The sequence below is a fragment of the Temnothorax nylanderi genome, unplaced genomic scaffold, assembly GCF_030848795.1.
Source record: "Temnothorax nylanderi isolate EJ_2023f unplaced genomic scaffold, tnyl_v1.0 TNYL_tig0009_pilon, whole genome shotgun sequence".
Classification (NCBI taxonomy): domain Eukaryota; kingdom Metazoa; phylum Arthropoda; class Insecta; order Hymenoptera; family Formicidae; genus Temnothorax; species Temnothorax nylanderi.
In genome coordinates this window covers 585,484-612,419 of record NW_027249071.1, presented here as the reverse complement: position 1 = coordinate 612,419, position 26,936 = coordinate 585,484, and the positions used below count along the sequence as shown (strand labels likewise).

The 26,936-nt window shown below is 33.5% G+C and overlaps 2 protein-coding genes across 2 annotated transcripts in view; one reads left to right on the top strand and one right to left on the bottom strand.

The window, feature by feature from the left end:
- Positions 1–10,092, bottom strand: part of LOC139786274 (very long chain fatty acid elongase AAEL008004) — a 29,342-nt gene extending 19,250 nt beyond the window's left edge. The window contains exon 1 of the mRNA XM_071725440.1: positions 9,084–10,092. The gene's annotated coding sequence lies outside the window, so the exon portion shown is untranslated. The remainder of the gene's footprint in view (positions 1–9,083) is intronic.
- Sit (stuck in traffic) overlaps positions 1–26,936 on the top strand; it is a 61,393-nt gene that overhangs the window by 17,021 nt on the left and 17,436 nt on the right. The gene's annotated exons all lie outside the window — the stretch shown is intronic.

The following is a 26,936-nucleotide window of genomic DNA, read 5'->3' as shown; positions in this document are numbered from 1 at the left end:
CCTTCAGTTTTCTACTTGATTAGAGAACTATCAAATAAATAAAATAAATAAAATAAATAAAATAAATAAAAATTATAAAATAAATAACTTATGTTAGTTATTATTATAAGTGGAATCGGGTAAACGAATAAATCTATTTTTAGCCAGGAAAATATTAACTATTTTATGAAGTAGAAAAATGAGACGTTGAAAAATGCTTATGAGCTCTCACCCTAGTCACCTCAATTTAACTAATATCACCGTACTAATGTTCAAAGTCCGACTGTCTCGGGGAGGCTATTTATCGTCATCAGATAAGGTTAATAGCGGCATATGTTTCACCCGAGACATCCGGTATGTGAATCTCGATCCGCGCTGACGTTAACGTCTCATCTCGGCGCCGCGGCGCGCCGCGCGGCACGGATCCGTAAAGTCAAACGGTACTTGCTATATAGAGAAAGTCCCGCGAGAGTGCGAGATAAGGAGGGTGAGATCGGGTGAAGGTGGCGAGAGGAGGGACGAGGAGAAAGAGAGAAACGTCGTGTGGCCGGTGTCGTCTTCGGCGTGCGCGCGGCCGGCGTTCTCTCTCAATGGGAGAGAATTCCGACGATGATGACGAAGGTAACATCCGCGCGGCGCGGCGGATGGCTCTTCGAGTTTAGTGGGTAAGTGGGTCGTGTGCCGTCCGGTTAATTACCGTACCGATCGCGGCCCCTCTCGCGGTGTATCACGTCTCATGCGAGATATTTGCCGTCCGTCATTCACGGCTGTTGTCACGGCCTCGGGCCTGCGGAGAAGCGGCTGGCTCTTTCCTCTTATTTTCTTCGACCTTTCCTACCGCGTCTCGGTCCATATTTTCGTACTCTCTCCCAAGCGCGACTCCTTTTCCCACGCGCACGTTCCTTTTTACTTTCAGGACTCGCGCCGCGAATCGCCACCGAAAGAGACTTGCTTTAAGAACTCGCGCCGAGCCGAACACGGTGTCGCTTTTGCCTCGAGTTTCATCATTCAAGGCTGTTTTGTTTCAGTATTTCGTATTATTTTGTCTTAGATAGATATCAAAAGAATATTCGGAATACTTGTAATTTTATCAGCTGATCTCATTGCCACGTCATTTCGTAAAAAGCTATATATTTTTAACTACTACGTTCTACATTGGAGATAAAATTAAAGAGCTATTATTTTTTCGCGGCTTATATTTTTCTAAAAATATCTCAAATATATACTAATCATTTTCGTCGATTTACTGCGCTCCGTCATTTTTCTGTTCAAATACAGCTATACATGTTAGTGTATTGAATGGTACCTGCTACAGTCGCTCTCTCGGTAGGACTGTTTAGCTTTTGCAAAAGAATACAATTGCGATTCGTTTAATCGTGAGTAGTAAATTAAGAAATTGCGGTCGATGCGGCGTATTGACCGGATTGCAATCGTGTCAAGAAAACTCATCCGCGCTTGAAAAACCATCAGTGTTAGCATTAGTACATACATAAGTGCGATAAAAGGACAATTCTACCTTTCGCCGAGCGTGTCCATAGACTGGTTTCCTCATCTCTCCGCTATCTTTTTGTTTACTTTTGCAAGTGCTCAGCAAACAAATGTTGTTAAATATTGTACTTGTAAAATTATTTACAAAGTTGCTTTATCTTTCTCTACGCTTCGATTATTTATTACTTATGTTTATTAGAGCTAACTATGTGTTACTTAAATGCATGCAATTAACTAATTAATTACGTAATTAATGAATTGATTAATGAATTGAATTTTTAGCAGACACTGAGCGAGAACGGAATTTGAGATTTTCCTCATTATGCTGTTGCGTTTATAAATAATTTTTATTTTTCTGTCGCAGTCTTTTAATTATGCTTGTTAAATTATTTCGTTTTCGACTGTATTGTTATTATTGAAAGATAATTGGACGTATTCTAGTGCTACGAGTGGAATATCTCGATGAGATCTCATGAATGGCACATGATGAACAGTCCAGTCTACAATCTACAGTTTATGGTACATCGTTGCCTCCTTACGATAAGCTTTCCTTTTGAAAAATATATGCATGGAGGACGAATAATAATAATATTACGCCGATGATTGATAGAATGTTATATGCTGGTTTGCATTTCTCGCGTTTTAAGCAATTTTTCTTCGATTCCTAAATCTTCGAATTACCATGGTGAGAGTCGAAGAAGAGCGTGCTAAGTGCTAAGTAGGTAACGCTACATTGGCTATTAATGTGACGCGTATTACGCCTTCGGTGATTCTCGCATGGTTTTCATGTCAGTGAATTTTTATCGCGATGCCACTTTCTTATCTTTTTATTGTCAGATCTATACTTCAGATTTACAATTCCGTAACTTATTTTGCATGAGTACGAGAAATAATTCTTATTGGGAAACGTTCGAGAGCTGTAATATATACTCTCATGATCTTTATGCATGGTTTGCCTCAACAAAAAAAATTGAGAATACTTTGTAACGTAATATTCATCTATTTTATTATATAAATTTTTAATAGAATTGACCTGATAATTATCTTCAAAGCGTGGTTTTTACGTATTTTCTACGATTCTGTCATTTTTGACAAATCAGAAGTTCCGCCGTGTTCAGAACTTGCGTTGTAACTTGTTGAATATTCTTCTGATGACAATTTTTTAACGTGCATTTAATTTTTAGACAGAGAAATATAATTCTGACAAACTTTCATCGAATATTGATGAGGTTATTTATTTTCTGTCTACTTTCTTTAAAAAAAAAATGCGCTTTACCTCTTCGCGAAGGATATTGCAACATTATGGAGTCGTTTGCTACGTTCATTAACGTCAATTAATTAACTGTGATAAAGGAGAAAAAAGTGCGGCGTTTTGATCAATACTGTACATTATTGTACATTGTGCATAATTATGATAAATTATGATTTGTTATTTTGCCTCGATCTTTACGGAGACATGTTTGCCAAGTGTCTTTTCTTCTTCTTCGATACTCGTTTAACGGCACCAATTTAACATTGCTCAACGACTCTCACTGCTGTTCGCTATCGATTCCCCTTCGGCGGAATTGCTCTTCCTCCACTATCATTATACACAGTCCGGAAATGAGTATCCTACATCACAAAACGGGTTCTTTCTCGGTTTATCCGTTAAGCGTCATCGTGCAACTCTTTTCTTACTGTGGCAAAAAAAAACACGGGGGTATTATTCGTTAATTTCTCTGTGCTACTAGCCTGTTCTTGCGTGATCGAAATGTATCGACTTTTAAGAACCGTTTTCACCGTCCGACGAGACTAACGGCGGCATTTATTTAGAAACGCCCGGATGGAAGCGCGCGGATTTACGATCGCGTTAATAGAATGACGATACAGCAAATAAAATAGAGGTAGAAGTCTATGAGAGAGATATGTAACATTTGACGTTTAACGTTTAACGTGTAACGTTTTACGTTTGCGGCGAGAAGATCAAATTGTAATCCAAGGATTAGGATTAATCGAAATAATGGTGGCACTAGGATATAAATGTAATATCGCAATATCTTCCAACGGTGTGATTGATAATTGTCATAAAAAAAATATTTATGAAAGAGTTATTTACTACAGAAGGAAATGAAAGGGAAAGAGGAAGAAGAGAAGGCTTAAATTTAATTAGGTGAAGGATAAACGATGATTAGGTCATCATCAAAGACTATATACGAATCACATTTATCCTTCGTTTCACGGTTATTTCGAATGATCTGATAACGTATAGCGCGATATTCTTACTTCAGTCTAAAGGCAAAATCGTATCGTAATAGTGACATCGGATTGCCACACGGTACAAAATCGTACGCTACTGATGTTCTATTGTAAAATGTTCGTTAACCCGAATAAAATGTTTATTAACCTGAATAAAGAAAAATGCATTTCTCGCTTGTTTTAATCTTATCCTCCACATAATACCTCACATTCTTTCCCGAGTTTCCGTGTTAAGCATTTCTCTTCGATGGAAACGTAAAGAAAGAAAAAAAAATCTGACGATCCGCGATTGCAGCACACATTTCTCTTTTCACGAAGAAAGTAGATAACGAAGCGATTCGCAATATCGTGCACCTGTCTTCCCCCCCCCCCGAAATTTATGATCGAAGTTAATCGCTGCAGACGGTTTTGTCCTCGGTCGCGGAACGAAGCCAGGTGTAATCAACCACCGCGTTAAACTATTTATCGTACATCGCTGTACGTAGTTCCACTTTCTTTGTTGCCGATAGCACTTTTGGGAACTTAATTGTAAGGCGCGCCACAGTTTCCCAGTTTGTCGCTCTAACGTTTTACGCGTGTATCGACGTGCCGATCAGTGAAACGTAAAAATTGCACCCGGCTTTTTGTCCGACGTGAAAGCACGTTTTTCGGCTAATATTGTTTCCACATTAAGATTTCCCATAGAGCGAGCTCACCAACCTTGCACCACTTATTTATAAAGAGTGTGTTTTTGCAGCTGACCGGAAAATAAATTATAGATGACTTACAATTAGAGAAAAGTGTAGCAAAAAGGATAACTTATTGAAAGGCACCAAGTTTTCTGTGAAAAGCAATTGAAAAGAAGAAAGAGGAACTCTTTTTTTCCCTAAAGAGTTACATTCTTGTTCAAATGTAAAAATAATCCATACGTGTGTGCCTTCGGGCGAAATATTTTTAATAATAATATAGTAACAATATATTTGACAAGTCACATTTGATCGAAATCTCAGGGTTTGAATGTCTAATATTTCGTTTAAGTCATACGTTGCATTATATCAACATCGTATAGATTAAACATTGTCAGCCGATTCGCAAAAAGGGAAAATCTTAGATAATATTTGAGGGATAACGCAAGATGCAAGTCTCGTTATCGTTACACTGACATACAACTCGAAAGTAATTATTTGCAATTCTCAAGTGTTTTAATGTCCTCGATTTGGATAAAAGCAACGGTGCGTTACCGCTCTTTCGACATTCTGCAGTTGGAGAGATCTTAGCCTTGACTAGAGTAAAATATCTTCGAAGCTTTGCACAGACATATTGTGTCACACACATGAAACCGTTCGCTAATCTATCGTGTAAACGCGAAATGTACTTCTTTCTTCACTTTCTGCGTTACGATAATTATTCATCTCGGTGGAAACTAACGATGTTAAAGAACTTTAATTAAGTACACACGATTACTCTTCGTCTAATTGTAAGGTCTAACGAGGCTAGAAGAATTTCAAAAATTCTATTAAGGCTAACGAGCTCAAAGAGAGCACGCGTGTAAATACCGGAGTTCTTAAAATGTTTTGTTCATTTCTTCTCATATTAACATTAAACTCTTAAAGATTTTACAACTGAAAACCGTTAATTCCGACAAAATTGTACATGTCGCAAACTTAGCTAAATTTTTTATATTAATGCTATTCACGCACAAAGTCTTGATCAATTTATTGCAAAATTATTATAAAATTGTAACGTTCATTTGTAATGCCGTGCTCACTGTACTGGCAACCTGTTATTTGCCAAATTTTTATTTAGAAGTTGCAACATACATACTCATCGTAATGATGTATTGTCAGGTCAGTCCTTGTATGTCGTCATAAAATATCCTTTATATTGAATACTTTAAAAATAAAAATACCTGCACATTAGCGTGTATGATTTTTTTGTTTAAGCATTAACAAATAAAGGACGTTATTAAAATAAATTATATGAAAAACGTTTAGTATTTGTTAATTTAAATTAATTATAAGGAGACGAAGAATTTATTAGAGAGAAATATGGTAAGAATAGTCCAAGTAATAATCATAGGTCACGTTTCAACGGGTTTCTAACAAAAACAAGGGACAAACACAAAAAATAGCAGGTTCTGATTCTTGCGGAACAAATTGATATTTACTATGCGTCTTCGCCTAGTATAACGAGCAATTACATCATATGATTTACTTGTATAGTCGCAGTTAAAGACGATTATTCTCAATTTTAAGCGGAGCTGTGTTATCACCATAAAACACAAGTTTTGAGTACGAAATGTGAGCCAAGAGCGTCGGAAATTTGGCAATATCCGTTAGCACGAGTAACGTAGACGTTCGTTTGCACGACACGTATATCGTTACACATTGAAAAATGATGATCTTAGATTATTTCTGTCCGTCAATAATTATCAAATCAGTATGCGTGTCAATTTATATATCTTTAAACTTTCGCGTTTAAAAATAAACCTTAAACTCGCGTTTAAACTTTCCCGTTCCACTCTTCTTCATCTGTTTCACGGTGGATAATTGTTAACCGTTGTGTGTATATATTAATGATTCCAGCTGTCTGGCGTACCATCATTATTCATTCGTGTTCAGCAGTGACGATAATTACACAACGGTTAATCAAATAATTGGCTTCAATTCGCATCAGTGTTTCATTGTGTTTCCAATTGTTTATTTCACGCGTTAAACTTAGGTCACTTTGCATTTAACTCGCGAAAATTACATATGGAAATGATATTAATATGATTCCTGTATTTCCGTCGTGCTATCTAGCTAATTAAATTCATAATTACACGGGTGTCGAGTCCTGTCTGAAGGAATTCGTCAAATTTGTCGCGTATCTGCGGATGCTCACGCGTTTTTGATATCGACTTTGAAAGGGTGGACTCCATTTCCCTCGGATACGCGAAATCACGTCACGCTATGAAGAAACTGACTCGAAAACGGTCCAGCGACCTTGTGCCGAATATTACAACGTGTTTCGAACGGTTGTGTAATGTAACGCATTTCACGTGCTTGGACACGTACGTGGGGATTTATATTAAGGTAGGTAGCTGACCATGCGATACACAGACAGTCCAGACAGAGATGATTTCTGTGAGGCGAGCAAAGTTTCTATGATCTAGTGTCTAAGAGTCTTCTTTTTTCTGTCATGTCTGCTGAAATACATGATAGATATTCATGACAGGGTTAGACGTATTGAATTAAGGCAATTGCAATGTTTCTAGTGCAACGGTGCGGATGTGTCTTGCGGCACAACGTCTCGATTGTGAAACGCTGCAGGTGAATCGCTACTTACAAACTTTCCAAAAATTCGTATTGACGTATTTGAACGTTACACAGGTTAAGAAATTACGATTTGCCACACATTAATTAACAATTTTATATTTTTTAAAATAAATCTTTCAAGAGTTGTGTATTTTTAGCACACCTTTTGTATATTTAGATCTTCAATATTATTAGTGCGTAAAGAATTAATTAAAAAACTGCGTAAATAAATTTAGCAATATGATTTGCGAAGAAAATTAATTAAATTTAAAATTTGTTTAAAAAGCTGTTGTATAAATAGATGTTTTATTTCTTATTATAACACGCGCATGTTACTTTTAAAAACTGTTGAGAATATATTAAAAATTATGATCATACGTCTTGCTTGTTGGGAAACATTACACGCAATGTGACAATGTTACACACTTATGATAAAATTTCGCAAGATGTTTTCGCCGAACCAAAGTCTTAAAATTTCGCTATAGCAATACATTAAAATATTATTGCAATTCGAAGATTAATATCAAGATAAGTGACTAATGTAATTTTATCAAAAATCTTATTAAAATATAAAAATATGTATTTGTGTTACGCTATTAAAATATAATGTGGCCACATCGAAAAAGATTCATTTATTCTACTTTATTGATGATTGCGAGAAAAGTATAATTTAAATAATAGATTCAGAATTATTTTCACGAAGATTTTTTTTCTAATAGGAATTTACTAATAGAATAATTGTAATTTTATATTGAATAAATTATTTTGCATGCGAAGGAACATAAGTTATCAGTAGTTTATGTTGTGCACTCGCATGTACGTATATACGTATATACAGATATATTTAGAAAAGTGTAAAATATTTTAAAATTATTGATAAGTGCATTCATTATATGCATTAATAACTGAGTATCAATAAATTTTTAATAAATTAATATTACCAATAAGCATTTTTAATTCATCAATATATATATACTAATAAAATTAAAATATATTAATATTAATAAAATAATTTATTTAAATATTAATACTAATAATTTAATTAAAACATATTTTTAAAATTTTTTACAATAATCTTAAAGTTTTATTAATAGTTTTAATGTATTTTACGCTTTTTTTTTCAAATTTTATAAAACATCTAATTTATCATCTAAAAATTTTGCATTAAAACAATTTTCTCTTTTTCCAAAAAATTATTAATAAAAATAGATCGATACTCAAATATATCACTGGTCAGTCTGGATTTTTATTGTTAATTCTAATTTCTTTTTTAGCTTAAATATATATGAGTTTTCAAAAAAAGGAGCTATTGTTGTAATAGTAAAAATATTAGAAAAGATAAAATTGTTGATAAAATTTAAATTTAAGATTGTATACATACATACATGCTGCGGCTAGAGCTAAAAATATTGGTGATATTCAAATTTGTCTTGCATATTGAATGTGTCTTTGCATAATTAATAAGTTTAATCAATATGTAAGATACAAATTATATTGTGATTCTTATATTCCACTGTGGGTATTGCTAATATCGCAACATAAAATTACTTCAGAATTTTCTTGTAACATTGTAGAATCTGTGCCAAAATTAAAAACTGATTTTGGCCTTGATCCTTATACCTAACCCTTTGTAGGACACTAGCGTATTGCTTTACTATTTCAAGCATTTGGTACGTGAGTAGTCGAAAGATCAGGTCGCACTGTACAGACAATGGTAAAATATTTTCGTCACTCGAGGAAGAGGCATAAAAGAAAACAAGAAAAAATATACGCTTGTTTTTTTCCTGATAAAAATTTGTCTCTTTTACACTCTCCTCCCCAAATACGGAGTAGTCCCGCATCGATTACTGCGTTGAGCCGTTCCCATATTTTGCCTCATAACAGTACAATCTTTCTTGAAGGGCTGCTACGAAGATACATGATTCGCGCACACGCGGTTTTTCACACAGCGCAGGTTTTTTATGGCTCACGCGCGCCGATCCGTTTAAGGAGTCGGCCCGATTTCTCGCCGCGGAAAAATTCGTTTTGGGTCGCTCTCCAGCAGCGACCGTTCGCGCTCGGTCGAACGTTCCGCTCTCCACCCCAAAGTTTTCGAAACGCGCTTACCTTCCACTCACGCTCCACCGAGATCGGAAACTGCCTGGCACTGTGCACTTCACCACTCTCGCTCCCAAAGCTGCTTCGTCACCGAAATCCCTGGGTGATTCAGCGGCGCCGCATCAAAGCCGAGCTACCCGTCAAACGGATCATCCGGAGAGTCCTCCTAAACTTTGACTCTTCGCACTGGTACGTCCCTAGCGTCCGAAATGCTGGACGCCGTCGTCGATCGGCAGGGCACTGGACGGAATCGCGCCGATCGCGAGGGAGTCCCCTTCTTTCGGGTGCAGAAGGGTTTCGCGGAAGACTTCGAAGGGAGGCTCTCGTCACTGTACACGCGGTCGTTCTTACGCGGGGTCAGGATCAGCGAGGCACATTTGCGTGTGGGTGCTACATATGTCCCCGCGACATACGTCGCATACGCGTTCGCGTAAGTCGTACACCAAATGTTACGATCGGTCCCCCCGTGGGCCGCGATATAGGTATCCGCGTGAGCGCGTATCCGGACGTGTACGACGCGTGTACGCGCGTGCGGTGGAGGGTGGTGCGTACGTGAGCTTAACGGGTCCAACGGCCGATGCTGCGGGAATAGTCCGCGGCGCGGTGGTCCCGCGGTTTAAGTATTGGTTTACCCAAGTGGGGTCCGCAAGCGCGCGCGTGAGAGGGGCTGCACCGTGGGGCCTTAGGTGATCGTCTGCGAACCCCGCGCGCCGCGGCTCAGTCAAGGTCGCTTCACTCAGGTGGCCGTCCGAGGGGAAGTGGAAAGGTGTCTTCTCGACGGTGACGGACCACGGGCATGAGATCCTTCGGCCAAGGTCGCGTGCCGTTTGTAACTCCGCTGCGCCTCCGGTGAAGATCGAGGATGCCGAGGCCGAAGGGTATAGGTACCGCCCGTATCGCGCTCCTCATTTTTGGCAATTCCGTCTTTTTCAAATTACACCTCGTGTTTTCCTCTCACTTTTGCACATATCCGTGGTCTGAAAGCTCTAACACTCGTGATCCTGTCGAGCTCACGTGAATTCTTAACAATTCCTTTAATTATGCAAGCAAAATTGATATATTAAATAACCGTGTGTCAATACATAATAATTGAAATTTGTTTCAAAATATAATATATCTTGAATATGCACATATGTAACGCACACATTTCCTTCATGAGGAATAACATGTTTTAATATCGATCGATTTTTTAGACTTTAAAGAAATTTGCACTAGTTTACTTTAATTATCTACACGAGAAAATTAATTCAACGTTTGTGATTTCATAAAGTTTTTGTTGTTCCTGTAATATTTCAATAATGTGTAATACATGAATGCGTAATACGCGTGTTAGTATCGATAAAAAATAGATATGTAAAACATTTATTTTGTATTAAATTCAAAGTCGCCTGTTATTAATTAAAACACCAATAGTTTTCTTCGAGTTATTGAAGATAAATTGGACCTTTTTAAAAATTAAATTTCAAGAACAGAAATAAATATTGCGACGTTATCCAATTTGAGATAAAGTTAATTTTAATACAATTTTGACTGAAAATAAGAATGCAATAAAAATTGCAATATTATTAAAGAATATTATTTAAAAAATATTTTTCAAAATATTCAAAAAATTTTTTAATTAATAGCAGTATGATATTGTCTTTTTTATTCTTTGTAAAGAGACATTGTCTTCAAAGGAAACGTAAAAATTAATGTTATTTGTCTTCTTTCTGCTAATCGTCGGGTACTTTGAACGTATTATTATATTATTATAAATAATTTTATATTACGTATTATTATAAATATTTTTATAGTAGTTAATAATTATTAAAATATTAACAAAAAATCCAGTAATCGTTGTAAAACAAGAATGAGCGAATAGAATATAAGAACAAAAAAGTGATATAAAGTACTAATAACGTTTAAATAAATAATGTAATAATTAATATTGACACGTAATGGAAAAGTCCGAAATCAAAGATCATAAGAGCGAGTATCGGTGCATGTTGATAATAACGTTCTGCTTCTTATGTCGAACAATAAACTCAGACCTATACAGTATGTAATGGAGGAAACTATTTGTTAGAGATTGTTGATGCGAATCTTTTTCCTCGAGAATGCGTTTTTTTGTTCGTATCTCACAAGAATCACATTTCTTGCTGCGTTTTATTTATATGTATACAAGTTTACTTTTTATCTAATTCGTCATTAAGAGGAATGATGATTTTGCGTTAATAAGCAAATCTTCGGCAAGCATCTTCCCCATAATACATAGCATAATACGCAGCTTTTTGTAAGATACAATTAATACAATTAATACTATTTCGAGGGGATGTAAATTTTGTATCGAAAAAAAAGAACGTTGAAAAAGATTTACTATGAATCAAGAACAAATAACTCGTATAGCGTACACATTACGTTCTGCGTATAATTGCCTTTACTTGTAGACTAAAAATATATATCGTTAAATTAACGTGAAATTAAGGACCTTGGAATCCCTCTTTTCCCCCTTCCGTTATTCTTAAGATGCACAAGTATTATAAATACTTTTTGGCAGGATGAAGCAATTGGCATTGAATGCCAGATTTAATTATTCTTTGACGGATTTTACCACTTTGTCTTTCCTAAAGTCGAGAGGTCTAAAGTACCAAAAGACGAACGTCATCGCGTAGGTGCATTTCAAGAGGGATTCTTCTTCCTTGTTCCTAGCAGCGTACAGGAAGATACAGGAAGATGAACTATCAGTCCTTGGATTTCGGCTTAAGAGTCCGTCCGTTTGCTTATCTGCTCCTTTTATGATTCGTTAAAATTTGCAATGACGTGTAACTATAAGGCATGTTTACTTTTACTGTAAGAGGACAAATTATACAATTTTAGTAAAGTGCAGTTGACGTAATGGTGCAACAGTCGACATGATGATATAATTATTTTAAAGTGATGTACTTGAATCGGCTTACTTCACATCCAAAGTTAATCAATTTCGCAACGTGACTCACACAGCGCATCGAACTAGTAGTTTCACGCACAAATTATAACTCCAGTTTAATACTAAAATTATTAATTGCTATCAGCGAGTTTATAACGCAATATAGACAAATAAAATGTATTTTCCCAAATCAGATTTTTAAATAACTATCAATGTTTTATTTAAAGTTTCGTAAGTCTTTTCTCAGATATCGTAAAAGTTCGACAGATTCTAATTGTTCTAATTGTTTAAATATTTTTTAGGTGTCTCTTGTCTTGTTTAAGTTTAGGTTTTGTCTGCATTGACGTTAAATGCCATTAAGGAAATATAAAGTCTAACGTCATAGCTTGAATTCATTGTTTGACCGTTGCGCAGATCGTTTAAAAGATATCGGTATGAAATTAGAAAAACTTGTTTACTTACTGCTCCTTAGCGTCTTTAACGTTCGTATGATTTGAATAGTAACGTTTGTTGTAGTTCAAGTTTTATCAAATAAAAGAATATAGTAAGTTAAAAAGGAAGTATATAGTTGTAAAATGTTTATACAAATGTCAGTAATTTTTTAGTACATTATGCATTTCTTAAACTGTTCGATTTGACAATGTAGATATATCGACTTTCCAAATATTGCGTCAAAAATGGCATCCCTAAAAAAATACCCGTCACTTGCTTTGTTCTTAGCTATGTTATTGCACAATAATGCATTCTTTATTTATTTCTCATTTCTATCATACGCAATTAAGCACTTGATGCAATCTTGCATCGGGCGAATGATCAGGAAGCAAATTAGACAAGTAGCGATTTCAACATGTAACGTTTCGACGAACAAAGGAACTATTACCACCATATGTGCACTCCAACACTTAAGAAATCACATTGTATCATTGTTAAATTTTACATCGTTTATTAAGCTATTTTTTAGATATCGAAAAACTCTACGTTGGCACTTTAAAATTTTATTTTATATTAGTATTAAAATTGTAAATTAATTACTGAAATTGTATAAATTGTAAATCGATTCGATTAAACTTTTTAGGAAATTTTTAGGGAATTTCTCTTTCCGATTATTTTGTTTGCATTATAAATCGACTAAAACTCTAACATTTATCCTGAACGTATTCAAATAATTGTAATACTTAGCTCTTTATATAATAATGTTTTATAATAAGGAAAAAATATTCTAAAATTAATGTACCTACTTTTTTATTTAAATTTAAATTATATAACGTAAGAAAAAATAAAAATAACCAATTTCGATTCTCAATATCGGGCAAGGACGACCACTGTACGGCCGATGCACTGTATGAAAATTTGTTTGTCAGCGACCGACCAAATGTATGTCAGACACGATCGCAGAGAATCTTGCGAAGAACTTCAACAGTCAAGAACCTGCTGGGTACCGATCAATGAGGAGCTTGGTATGTTGGAAGTTAGTAAAAAGATAACCTGCCTACATTATGCAGTGATGCAGCAACGAAAATTACAGTTTGTCAGCACAACACGATACGATTGAAGCCAAACGATCGACGCTACTGATACAACTTCTGCAATTCAATCGTCATCGGTTTAATTGAAATGGAACATCGAATGGGTCTAGGTCATCGAACGAACGATACATGTGTCAACATTTTTATCTCTGTTTGTTTACATAATTGTGAGTTTTGCGAAAAAATCAGATCGCGAGTTTCGTGTTAGGTTGATAAAAGATTCCGGATTATTTTTCTATCATGTTTTTTAATTAAAATTAGATAATCAAATTTTGTTCGTTCTTTCACGGAAAAAAAGGATTTGCTACTATAGGGACAACTAACATTTTTTGCTGCGAGAGCTAATTAATTTTACAATAATAGCGAAACCTTTTGTTGCAATAGCAAAATGAATTAGCTCTCGCAGCAAAAAAATGTTAGTTGTCCCATATTTAACAAATAGATTTGCTATAGTAGCAAATCCTTTTTTTCCGTGTTGAAAATAGAATTAATAAACTTAAAATAGAATTAGTAAACTCTGTAAATGTGGCGACATTTTTGCTTTGATTTTGCTAGAACTCTGTTTTTATTTTAACTTTATTTGACAGATATGATGAATTTTTCATATCAGCCTAATTATAATTAATATATCAGCTAGTCGTTAAAGAGCAAATGCAAACTTCTATCTATAATTCATTATTCGAAAATAAACGTTTAAAGAAGACAGTTTAAAACATTTTAAGAAACTAATAGACGTTTTATGATAATAATTTCATAATTGTTTTAATATATGTATCAATAAATCTGTATGCAAACCGAATTCACTTCGTTCTTTATTTCGTAAAAGGGCTTTTTCTTTTTCCCACCTCACAAAAATTCATTGCTAGTAATTATATGTATGTTATTAAAAAAAAAACTGTACATTACACAATTTCATCCATTTCATTTCTTAAGTTTATTTGATTTCGATATGGAATTTTTTTTACTTAGTACTAAATTTAGAAATCCTTTTTTAGGTGAATTTATATTTTTCAAATTCGAAGTATAGGCTCCAATGGAAATCCACGAATATAGAAAACGGGCTAACTAAAAACCAAGCGCGGTAAATAATGCGCGAAAATTTTATTTTTATTTTTATTTTACATATTTTTTACATTTTTCATATAAAATTTGTGATCTTTTGCATAGCTTTTCATATCTTTCAGATTTTGTAAAGTTCTTGCTTCTGTTACTCATTGTCAGTCGTTTGTAGATCAGTTGCTCAATATTAATACAGTCGTTTTAGCGATTCCAACAAAGGGAGGAAGATTTGAAAGATTTATTACGGATGATTCCACACAAATTAATGGTTTATTGCGCACAAATTAACGATTGCTGCCTTAGTAATATAATATTCAACGTCGTCGAAGCGACTTCTATTCTTCTCTAATTGTAAGTGTATTATTCTTGATTAAAATAAATAGAAAAAACAAATAAATAGAAATAATTGCTTCGTACTATTTGTTCTTCCTCGAACGATGATGTTCTCGCAAGAAAAATGTAGCAAAGTAAATCAATTAGAAATCAAAGCAAATCAAAGTGCAAAAAATAAATTAATTTACATGCTCGTATTGTAATGTGAAGAAATAAAAAAGCTATTACGTAAATAATACATATATGTATAGTATAATGTAATATAATTTAGTCTTCTCTAATTTATATTACAATTTATATTCTTTTTTTATAATTTTGTTTAAAATTAATTTATGTAAATTGTTGAAAAATAGTGTTGCAGAAATGTAAAAATATATAGCATTTATTGGAAAGAAAAATGATAATTAATGATCCATTAATCAATTCTTTGACATGTTAAAGGCGACACTTGTTGTTTTGAATTGTTTAATGTGTGGAATTTTATTTTAATCAGAATGTGCGAGTTAAAACTCTGATTCATCAAATTTAATTATTTTGCTACTAAAATAACGTTTGATTTGTAAAATGCAAGAATATTACATTATTCTTGTTTGTAATGTATGTTTATTTTGATTGATTATTTCAAACAAGTAAAGAAATTAAAATGCTTTTGTCTGATAAAATACAGGTAACTCTCGATTAATTAGTCCCGTGTTATTGAAAACCGTAATTCAAGACTCCAGATTCTTATAATAAAATTGGGCATTTGGGCATGGTTCTAAGGAATTATTTAAAAACATTTTTTTAAAAGTAGGGTTGTCACAATTTTTTACCTTGCTATTCGAGACTCTGCAATTCAAGTACCGTGTTATTCAAGGGTCACCTGTACATATTAGATTACACATTTTACTGATGAATAATTGAATAGAAAGAGTGTTGATTAAATATTCAGTATCATGTAAGCTATATTCGATCGAAAAATCTAAAAGTTGCATCGGATTAATAATTATATCATATATGTATTAAGTTTCTAATATTCTTTAGAAAGAGTGTTGATTAAATATTTAGTATCATGTAAGCTATATTCGATCGAAAAATGTAAAAGTTGCATCGGATTAATAATTATATTATATATATATATATATATATATATATATATATATTAAGTTTCTAATATTCTTTTTAGAATGTGGGTAAAACCTGTTTTTTTTTTATATAGTAAGGGCAGGAGTACTCCTGCGGAATTTAGCGAGATGCATGTAACATCATTATTAATGAAATTCAGTAATGTGGCAAGAATTCACGTATTTGCCTTGTCGGATAGCAAGTTCATTATTTTTTTAAATAAGAAATACTGATTTAAGATATTAATTATTTAAAATTATTTTGTGACCATATAGTAGAAAGAATATTCCTACTCGAAGTCATGATTTATTTCGGACGTCTTGTTATATTTTATTTCGAAAGTGATAGATGCAGTAGATCTTCCTCCAAAGTCGATTTTTCGAAAGTTTATTGAACTTATTGTTAATAGCTTAGGCAGAAACGGTATGATTGAGAAACTCTATAGAAGCATTCGTCACTAGTTTTTCTGGTTGCATACGAAAGGTGCACTTGTCTGAATTAAATCGATGCATCCTTATATTTCTTTATAAAAAGGATAAATAATTTAAATATGAATTTGCTTTATCTTTACAATATCACATAATAAGTTACATAATACTCATAATATCTGATATATTTATTTGTATATAACAATACGTACTATTTTATTTCTTTCTAAACGTATTTGTTATTTATGTTTATTAATAAAAATAAAATACCAAAGTAATATCGCGCTTACATTTGAATATAAAACATTACATTAACAAAGGATTAACTTGGTACACGTAATAATAAATTTGATCAAAACATATATTTTACGTCAGAACAATGCGGGGATTTACAAACGATTTGTGGAAGTAGCAAAGTTCGATTGAAGAACTAGTGGAAGATTTTTATACTATCATTATTCTGAGGAAAATCCATTAACCTAAGCATTCATTTAAATAAAATGTTACGTCAGTTTGTTTTATATGTCAGTTAATAGAAACACAGTAATATACAAAACATTCTTTCAATCTTCTCTACTTTGATCGTATTTTTTAACTGTGATTGACAGTTTTTAAATCTATAAATATAAATTAAATTATTCTTATATATATATATCAATATTAAATATCTAAAAGATTAAAATGTTGCTTTGATGTGATACAAATACAGTTTTATGTCTGATAATCGTAAAATGTATTGCGTGACATATTTATCGTTAATTTATATACGCGGAAAGATCTTGCTTATCAATGCGTATTTTCCTCCGGCGATTATTATTCACGTGTCTCTAAGAAATAAATCCAAGTAAACGATCCTGTAATATGCATTACTGCAGCTTTGCAGTAATGTTGAGTTAATAATGCCAAGAACTGATAAATAATGTTCTTTAAGAAGACAATTTATTTAATATTTTAATTAGTATTGCACGTGTGCATGTTATTGGAAATATAAGAAAAATAAAGTTATCAAAATATTCTGCAAATAATTGTGTGGTAACAAATTAAAAAAATATTGTAACCGTTCCTGGCAAAAGGGAAAGAATTATGATAAATAATTCAAATTATAATATAAAACGTGCATATATAAATATGCAAAGATCTAAAAAAAAGATATAAACATACGTGATAAAAATATCTAAAAGAGATTTTGAGATATTTTTATATCTTTTCATTGCATCTTAATAAAGCCTTTCGTCTTTCTGGATTTTAAATTATCTTTAGCACCTCCGCGACACTATATTTAATATGCAAATTTAGAGTGAAATTATAATTATTGCGTGAGATAATTCTTGGCTTGTCACAATAGTAGGAATTAGTTCAATTTCTTACAAGATTTTAACATATTATTTTATTTTACATATTTTAATGAATTATATTATATACCCATTTTATTAGAAATTTTACATAGAGTTTCTACTTTTTTCATAAAAATAAATGTAAAGCCACTATTGTTTATAGAACGGTAACTATTAATTAATATATGATTATAATAATTCCGAATATGTGTTTCTTAAATAAAGTGATAAATAAAAATATTAACGTACTAATTATAGATAAATATATATAACGGACATATAAAATATTATTCTGTATCTCTTGATAATAGAGATATTAAAAGTTTATATTCATAAACTTGACCGCTAATTTTATATCAAGAGCCACGGTAGTGTCTCGCGCCAAGTACACGCGAAGCGAGACTGCACCGTGACTCTTTTACGCGTTGCATTTACAGCGAATGCCTTGCTATAGAGCGAGTCGCACGCCTGCCGCAATGCAACCACTATTTATGCTGTGTCTGTCTGCTGGTCTTCTGGTCGCCTTCGACTCTCTTTTTATAAGTTGTGTCACAGATAATTCCTTTTTTTAATAAAGTAAAATAAATAACCGTAGCGCGATTTATCGATATTTATATTTTCCAGTTTCTCAGGCATGCAAATACATAAATGTCAATAAATTCCTGAACGGATGTTGGAAATAGTGCAATTGCACAACATAAAATATGATTGCAAATTATGCACTCCCAATTGTTCTAATCATGAAAATTATACGCTTATAAGAGCGTATAACACATGTACGTATATCTGCTCGCAGAATACAATTTCTTAATCAATACTCATTTTCCTACGTCTACGTCATCGCTTAAATATGCAGAAAAGCGGAGAGATACATTATCTGTTGCAATCCCTTTTTTCTTTCAATCCCTTTGCTTCATTCGTGTGCAATCGCTACATAATTCATCTGTATCCAAAGGATTATTATCTGCAAGTGCGCTCATACTCGCATATTGCATAATTCTCCGTTTAAATTATTTCTACTGATAAGTAATGATAAAAGTAAACTGGTTCAATCCCGGGTAGCAGAGTGACGTCAAATGACGTCTTTAGACGTCATCCTGCTGGGATGTTATTTCCTTTCGATGTAAGGTCATCTTAAATTGCCGATCTTTCCTTTTGTACTCCACCATTAGTGACGTCAAATTCTTTTTACTCGTGCGAGTTTCTTCCTGTTTCTAATAAACACCTCTGTGAATGCTTGTTAATAGATGCTGCATGATTGACAAACAAGTCAATTGCGTTACGTTTATTATGGCTCGCGGTGGTTGCTTAGTACACTATTGAGTTTTATGATAACGGAAAATTGGACTTTTCTTTTATAAGAAGAAACTCTAATCAGGTGAGAACAAAAATTATAGAATTATTCTTAATGTCCGTTTATTTATTACTGTTTAAAAAACTTTAATAGTTGTGCATCTTGTCCAAAACTTAAAATGTTTCAAATTTATATTCCAAGGAGATTATGTTACAAAATAATGGTAGATTTACAATAAAAACTCATAATTTTTATTACTTTTTCATCAAAAATTTTATACGCCTGCAACTTCCCTTCAATTTACTTCATATACGAAGTTTAAATTTATGAATTTAATTGATCATAAATATATGTTTTTAATCGCGCTCGTGTTAATCCATATATTGTTATACATGCGAAGTATAAATAATATATAAATAATATAACACAACTTATATAAGGTATACGAATGTATACGAATGTTATCTTAGGTTTTTAAAAATTTTGCTCTAATAAATCAAATGTTATTGCGTTGAAAATTAGCAAATTTTCCAAGGAAGTTATACAATGTATCGGACTGATACCAATAATTTTATTGCGTCATCAATTGTGTTTTGTTATGAAAACACGATGCAACTGTAAATACGACACGCGACCGATAAATATTCATACGAATGATATACCGTCAGCACAGGCGTTTCGTCCCGATAATGCGCAACGTTAAAACAAAGGTATTTCTTCGTTAAATATGCCGTGCGTATCGTCGTTCGCGATTCTCATAAATCGCGTGGCAAGATAAGCGAGCCGTGTATGCATAAACCGTGACTTTTTGACATTTTCATTTACTTACCGAGGTAAACTTACTAAATGTGAAATCCACCGAGGACCTTTCCAGTTGCAGCAACAACGCTAGATGTGGTTACGACGTCGTAAAATCAAATTAATTAGAAGACGCAGAATAACAGAAGAGGCTGTAATCGCACGTTTAATTGCTTTTAATAGAGAAAACATTTTTTACAATCATTAATGTTTACATAAAATAAAGCATCTCTCGGATATCAAACGAATCATTTGGGAGTTGAAAATACATCTGCAGTCCAGAGTTACGTTATCAGTGGTGTTATCGTCAAATATGCCAGGGAGGAATACTTTACTTTACATGTTTACTGAAGAATATACACTTGGGCTGAGCTGCGCTAACGACATAATCGTTAAGTGAAAAGTTCAACGCGTTGAGCGGACGATGACTAAAGAAGTTATCACCGCAAATCGTTTAACGTGAAAAGTTCAATGCCTTATAATACGAAGCTATTATATAAAGGTATTATATAAAAGAAATAGCACGCGTTCGCTGTAGCTTATATAGTAGGTTCAAGTACAATGTTACTATATTATAGTTTCCAGACATTATTCATATTCAGGAGGATATTTTACATTCAAAGTTGTCACATTCTTTGTTACGTCAGTTCTTTGTCGCCCGGTTCATAAGTTAACGATATTCAATGACGTTTTGTGTGTTGATGATTTATTAGAGTTGAGCTATACCTATTTCCTTTATGTACTAAATGCTGACGGTTGTAATCGATTATGTTTTAAACGAGATTACTTGTATAGCTAAAGCACGAGTATAGCTGAAGTACTAAGCTTTTCTTAATATATTAAGTAGCAAATAGAAATTGCATGTAGAAGCTGTATGGCTCGAGAATAATTGAAAGATCGAACAAAATGTATGTTTCATAAGTGTATGTTTAAATATATACTTTATTGTCACACATCGCAAACTATAATAATCAATTATTTTAAAGTAATTATTCCTTTAATTAAAAGTTTTCTAATTTTTTATATAGAGCAAATTTAGAAAATAATTTATACTGTTTTGTTTAATTAATTGAATTATAGTGTATTTTAATACACATTCTTAATGCACCTTAAATTTATTCATAGTTCTGATAATTTTAATTAATATGTTTATGATTAATTAATCACAAGTGCAAAACATCAATGATAATGAGAATACATTCATATTATGTGATGATATGATAAAGAAAATACATTCATATTATGTAAAAATAATATTGTTATATTGATAATAAGTAAAGAATAAGTAAAGAAACAAAATACATTTTTATTATATTGAAAATGTGATTTTTATATTAAGCAATCTCTCTCTCTCTCTCTCTGTCTCGCTGTTTCTCTAACTCTGTCTGTCTCCCTATTATAAAGAGTTAAAGCGTAATTGGAGTCGCTCTTTTCAACTGATTCTGCATAAATGACGACGACGACACGACGACGACGACAACAACGAAATTGCAACACTCGTTCAAATACCGGAGGCGAGTATGCAGAGAAAGCAGACATTTATTCGCCTCATTCTTTCGCTCACTCACTCGCTCGCTCGCACATGCTCGACTTGCTCGAACAACCGGTGGCGGCGAGATTTTCTGCGATCGGTGAGCAACGATCTTGGTCAATCTGATCGCCGATACACGAGCCAGACAATCGTCAGACCCCGAATACCCCGATACTGATCGTGTCTCTTTATCCCCTCCCCTGATTTTCTGACGTCCCCATTCGCGGCTTGTTTACAGTGGCTGGTTATCTCGAGATGTTGCAATCGATGTCACACCGGACGATCGTAATCGGTACTCGTCAATTATCCGCTTAATTCATCTTCGTAATAATGAGATTCTTCGTGCAACACACCCTCTTTATTTCCTCATCGTCCTTATGTCCCTCGTAAGGAGAAAGATTTTTGTACCATGTAAGGTAAATGTACCAATGCCTGGACACGCACCAATGTCTGGACATTTTTATCATTTTATTCCTTAAATAAGTTATAACCCGAATTTAAATTAAAGAATCAAAGATAAAAACATTTTTCTTGTATATTATATTTTTATATTTGATTTTAATTCGCGTCATACTTATTTAAAAACTAAAGTGATAATTGTGATAAAGGTGTCTATAGACTATGTCTTAAGCGTCCCGGCATTGGTACATTTACCTTGCGTAGAAAGGGCGGCGCGCGAATTCGGGATGCTGTATGGTTCACGGATTAATTTCCTGCTCAATCGATTGTTTTATAGTGCATTTTTAATACACACTCTCAACGCATCTGAAATTCATAGTTCTGATAATTTTAATTAATACGTTGGTGATTAGTCAACTGCAGGCATCATATCAAGAAAAAAAATAAAGAAAATACATTTTTTTCTCTCGCAATTAAGTTGCATCGAGGACATTATTTCGGTTCTTTGTTTCTTTATTTTGCGTCATACTGGTTTTTACCTGTCTGTTGCGACCCACTTATCGAAGAGACGGCGTAACTTCGCTTTTCACTCTCTCGTATATGTTTATAATTCGAGATAAATTATAAACAATTATATTACGGTACTTACTATATACCATATAAAAACTCGCATGACAATGCGAGTGTATTCTTCTTTCGTGCTTGCGGTGCTTGCCAGCAAAGGAATAACGTTATCCTTGTACTTTCCTAATCGTCATCTAATCGCGTGCAGCTGCGCAACGCAACGGTGAGATTCATGCGATTCATATCCAAGTCATTATCAAATTAACGGAACAGAAACGCATCCTATTGCATTTTTATTACGTCGATTACCGTATCCCGTAAATCACTTGCCGGAGCAACCGCGGAATATCGCGAGATGATGCAAGAGGTACGAAATGGCCTTTATATAGCCGGCTTTCGGTTAAAAAGAGAAACACATCGGCATTAACATTTTACAGTTGAGCATATCCCTTGCAAAAACGGACTGATTTCATCGAACGCATTCTCGTCTTCGTCAGTTGACCCGCATTCGCCGCTTGGTTGGCGTAAAAGAGCGTAAAGGAGCGGTAAAAGAGATACGGTAAAAGAGAGGTAAAGCCGCGATAAGGCTTCGCGAGCGCGTTTGCGAGAGCGCGATTTTGCGAGCAGTTCCATGCAGGAGGATTTCCCAATTAGACGCGACCGATTTCGCAATTTGTCGTGCGACGTGCTAATTTTTCGCGCAGGATAATGAACACATCGCGAACGGACGAAAATGAGTTTAATTGTAAGATCACGCGTCGCGGATGATCCCCCCCCGGGTGTAGAAAGCAAGTTGTTTTACTTGTTTTTACACTTGGCAATTTTACGATACCGGTATTATAATTATTGAAAAATTGAAATTTAATTTATAATGTGTTTTGCACTAAATTGATTTTACGTAGGCGGATTTAAGTTTCTCTTTCTTTCTATACTTATTGCTGCTTTGGAATTTTTTGATGCAATGAAAAATTGACATTTGTTATATTTTATACAGCACGAAAGGGAATGCCATATGTGGAATGTAAAATTATTTTTTGTTTTAAATTCTTTGAGAAAACGTATTTAAAATAATTATAAAGTAATATATTTAGATTTATTTAAATACAAGGCGTTAAAAAATTTATATATATTGATGAATCGTGACGCAAGCGTGTTGTATTTTTATGGAAAAATAAATTAACGCTTATACATTTTTACTGATTCTAGAGATTCTTTATTTACATATTAATTCTTGCTATATGATTTTGTGAAGACGGATATATTTTTATAAGCGTGCGGAATTCGATACGTTGCTGCAATATCTAATAATTCATACTGTAATTTATACCTATCATTAAAACGTTATAATAAATCAATAACGTTATTGCGCCAACATGCGATTGCTTAATTAAATAACAAATGGCACTAGCGTATTTAGCGCAATGTTAACGTATTTTATTATCTTTAAAATTAATAAACCGAGTAATTGGAATCTAACCAAGTAATTAACATACCAAAGTTAATTATAACCTATTATTATGAGCGAATAAAAATAATTTCTCTGCATATATTGAAAATTGCACGCCTGATGTAGCCTGTAGCGCAGATATGGAGGGCGCTTAAAAAGAATGTTAACACTTATATGGAAGTAACTATTTTAAGATGTGATATAGTAACACAAATAAAGGGTAAGAGGAAAAGCAGTCATTGTCTGTCCGGAGTACTTTCGAGAAAAACCAAATTTTAAGCATGAAGACATCAAATATCTTAGGAAGCTATTGAAAAAATTAGTACAAAATTTAGTGAATATCGAAACGCCTTAGATGTAGTTTACATTGTATGTTGGACTCTGACGGTTCTCCCTCACGTGAATTATGATTGTTTTTTCACCAGCATGGTACATCTTTCGGCCTTATTTTCAATACTGTTCTTGATTGAAACAGATAAGAATTACGAAAGTTCTTTGAAAATGCTGCAAGATAATATGATCAGATCAATTTTGACAAAAAGGATGGACTTTAAGTGTTTTTTCTCTGTATTCCTCAAATGTATTTTGTCTTCAAAAAGTCTCCACTTCTGTTCATCATTATTGGCAACGCCAATTCTTGAAATCTCCTCCAGGTGGTCTCCAAAGCCCTCAGGCACATTTCTTCGGATACTGTTGCAATCACATTTGCAATTTTCTGTCAGAGATTTTGTCACATTGTGGCTTCGTAGCATAAATATGTTCTTTTACCATCCCCCACGACCCCCACAGCCAGATATCACACGGCGTAAGGTTTGGAGAACGGTGCTGGTCATGTTAGAGGCCCTTCTCTTCCAATTCATCTCCGAATTCCCTGGTGGGACAGTCACAGGCACAGTGGGGTAGAGCACCATCCAACTGGAAGTATCCAGTATGCCAGATTTCACAAAATTACGACTGTTATTATTACAACAATATCCGAAGAAATGTGCCTCAGGGCTCTGGAGATCATCTGAAGAAAATTTCAAGAATGTGTCGATAATGATGAATGAGAGTGAAGACTTTTTTTAAAGACAAAATACATTTGTTACTATGATATCTTGTGTTATCAGTTACGTTTTGCTAAAAAAGTCACTTTCTTATGAGTATTAACATTTTTTTTAAACACTGTATATTATAATATTTTTTTTCTTCGTTCGCTTTGTTACTGAACTGTGTTCGTGGCATTATCTATTCCATAAAAATTATAAACTTGCGTTATCAGAGATAATTATTTTTCACGAAATTTACGAGCATATTTCAATTTTATTCTTTCTCAGTTACGATATGCCTGTTGTTTCAAATCTAGATAGCTGCTTAAAATATTTGGCATGTGAGTTTAAAAAATGTTTTATGAGGAATTTCTCATATGCAAAACTTGCTAAATTTATTTTGATATTATTTCCAAAATGCTTTGCAAATAAAATCTCGAACCTCTCTCACGTCGAACTATTATGTTTAAATCGATTGCATTATAATGTAAATTATTTTATAACGTAAATTCAATAAAATTATTACTGTTCCCGATTAGGTAAAACTTTAAAACCATAATTCGCCGATGTTACGAATCGCTAAGTTAGTATGAAATACATGCCGATCTGACTCATAAGTATCGGCTTATGGCAACAAAGTCGGTGAGATTACGTTGTGGAAATCGTTAAATCTACCATTGTAAATCGCTTGATGGCTTCGCTGCTTTTGATGACCGTCAGAAACATAATGCAGATTGAACGACGAACTCGCCATTTAATGGCGATGATATAATCACTGGTGATCGGTGCGAATGACCTTGGAGGACGAACGATCGGTTCTCCCGGTCTTGGAATCCAGCGCTGGTGCACTCGATCGGTAGCTTCTTTCCTTTTTTTACTTACGCGCGATCCTTTGCGATACACTCGCGATTTCTCTCTTGGCCTTAATAGCGCACACTCGCCTGATTCTTTCTCCTATACCCTTTCTCCGGCGCGACGGTATCACATTGAAGGTCTTGCGGGGGGAATTCGTGTTCTCGGAAAATATAAGCGGATCATGACGATGCAATACGCAAGATTGCATATGATGTCTCAACATATCAATTTAGCGATTGATTATTGTGCGTATTATCCTATTTCTACATTTTAACGATTAAATTTACCAGCCAATTTTGAACAAATTTCTACTTTATGAAAATGTCGTAAAATATCATCGTTTTCTGAAACTTGTCAAGTTATTAACGTTGCAGATTGAGCAAATAAAATATTCGCGTACAACGTTTTGCTTCGCTTCATTCGCGGTTACCTGTCCTACAACAATTATAAACTTACACTATCAAGCATGATTGCTTTTCGCGAATTTCTCATAAGAACTAAATCTCTCAAAATTTTCTTGTAATAATTTTTAATACATAAAAGAAAAATATATTCCTGTAAATTTTTTAAATATTTTTTTGTAATATAGATTGTCACAATACTCAAACTAATATGATAATTAATCACTAAATTGATGCATCGAGACATATCACATATATCATGTTATATTTGAATTTGGTATATTGTGTTACTGAATTGTGTGTGTAAATTGTATTAAATTCTACCTTCGGCGAGACTTCTATGATTTCAGTTGTGTAGAAGTATATCGTGCTAATCTTATACACGTGTTAAGCCACAAAATGCAATCAAGATCAAATAAATCAGAGATGTAGTTTTAATGACTACAGTATGCAGTTTTAATGATAAAATTTTTTTCATTTTCCAATTTTCAGAGTTAATTTACTAAGAAAGCATCTAGCTATTAAGAAGTGCTTTGTACGTTTATCATCAATTTAAACGTCAATGCAACGATGTATTTCTTCTTAAACAACCCATTTCTACTTTGTGCTATTCTGTAATGGTTAATTATAAATTGCATTACGCATCAGTTTCTGCAAACATTTTTAAGAAACAATAATTTGAATAAACTATCGAGATCTAAATAAATTTTCTGCATTGTTATTATGTATATAATGATTAAATTAAAGATAACGGTTGGCTGTATAAATTAATAAAATAGCGAATAAAATTGGATATGAATGTATCAGAATCAAAACTGTCCCCAATATTGCATTTTTTAAGGAAAATTTTCAATAC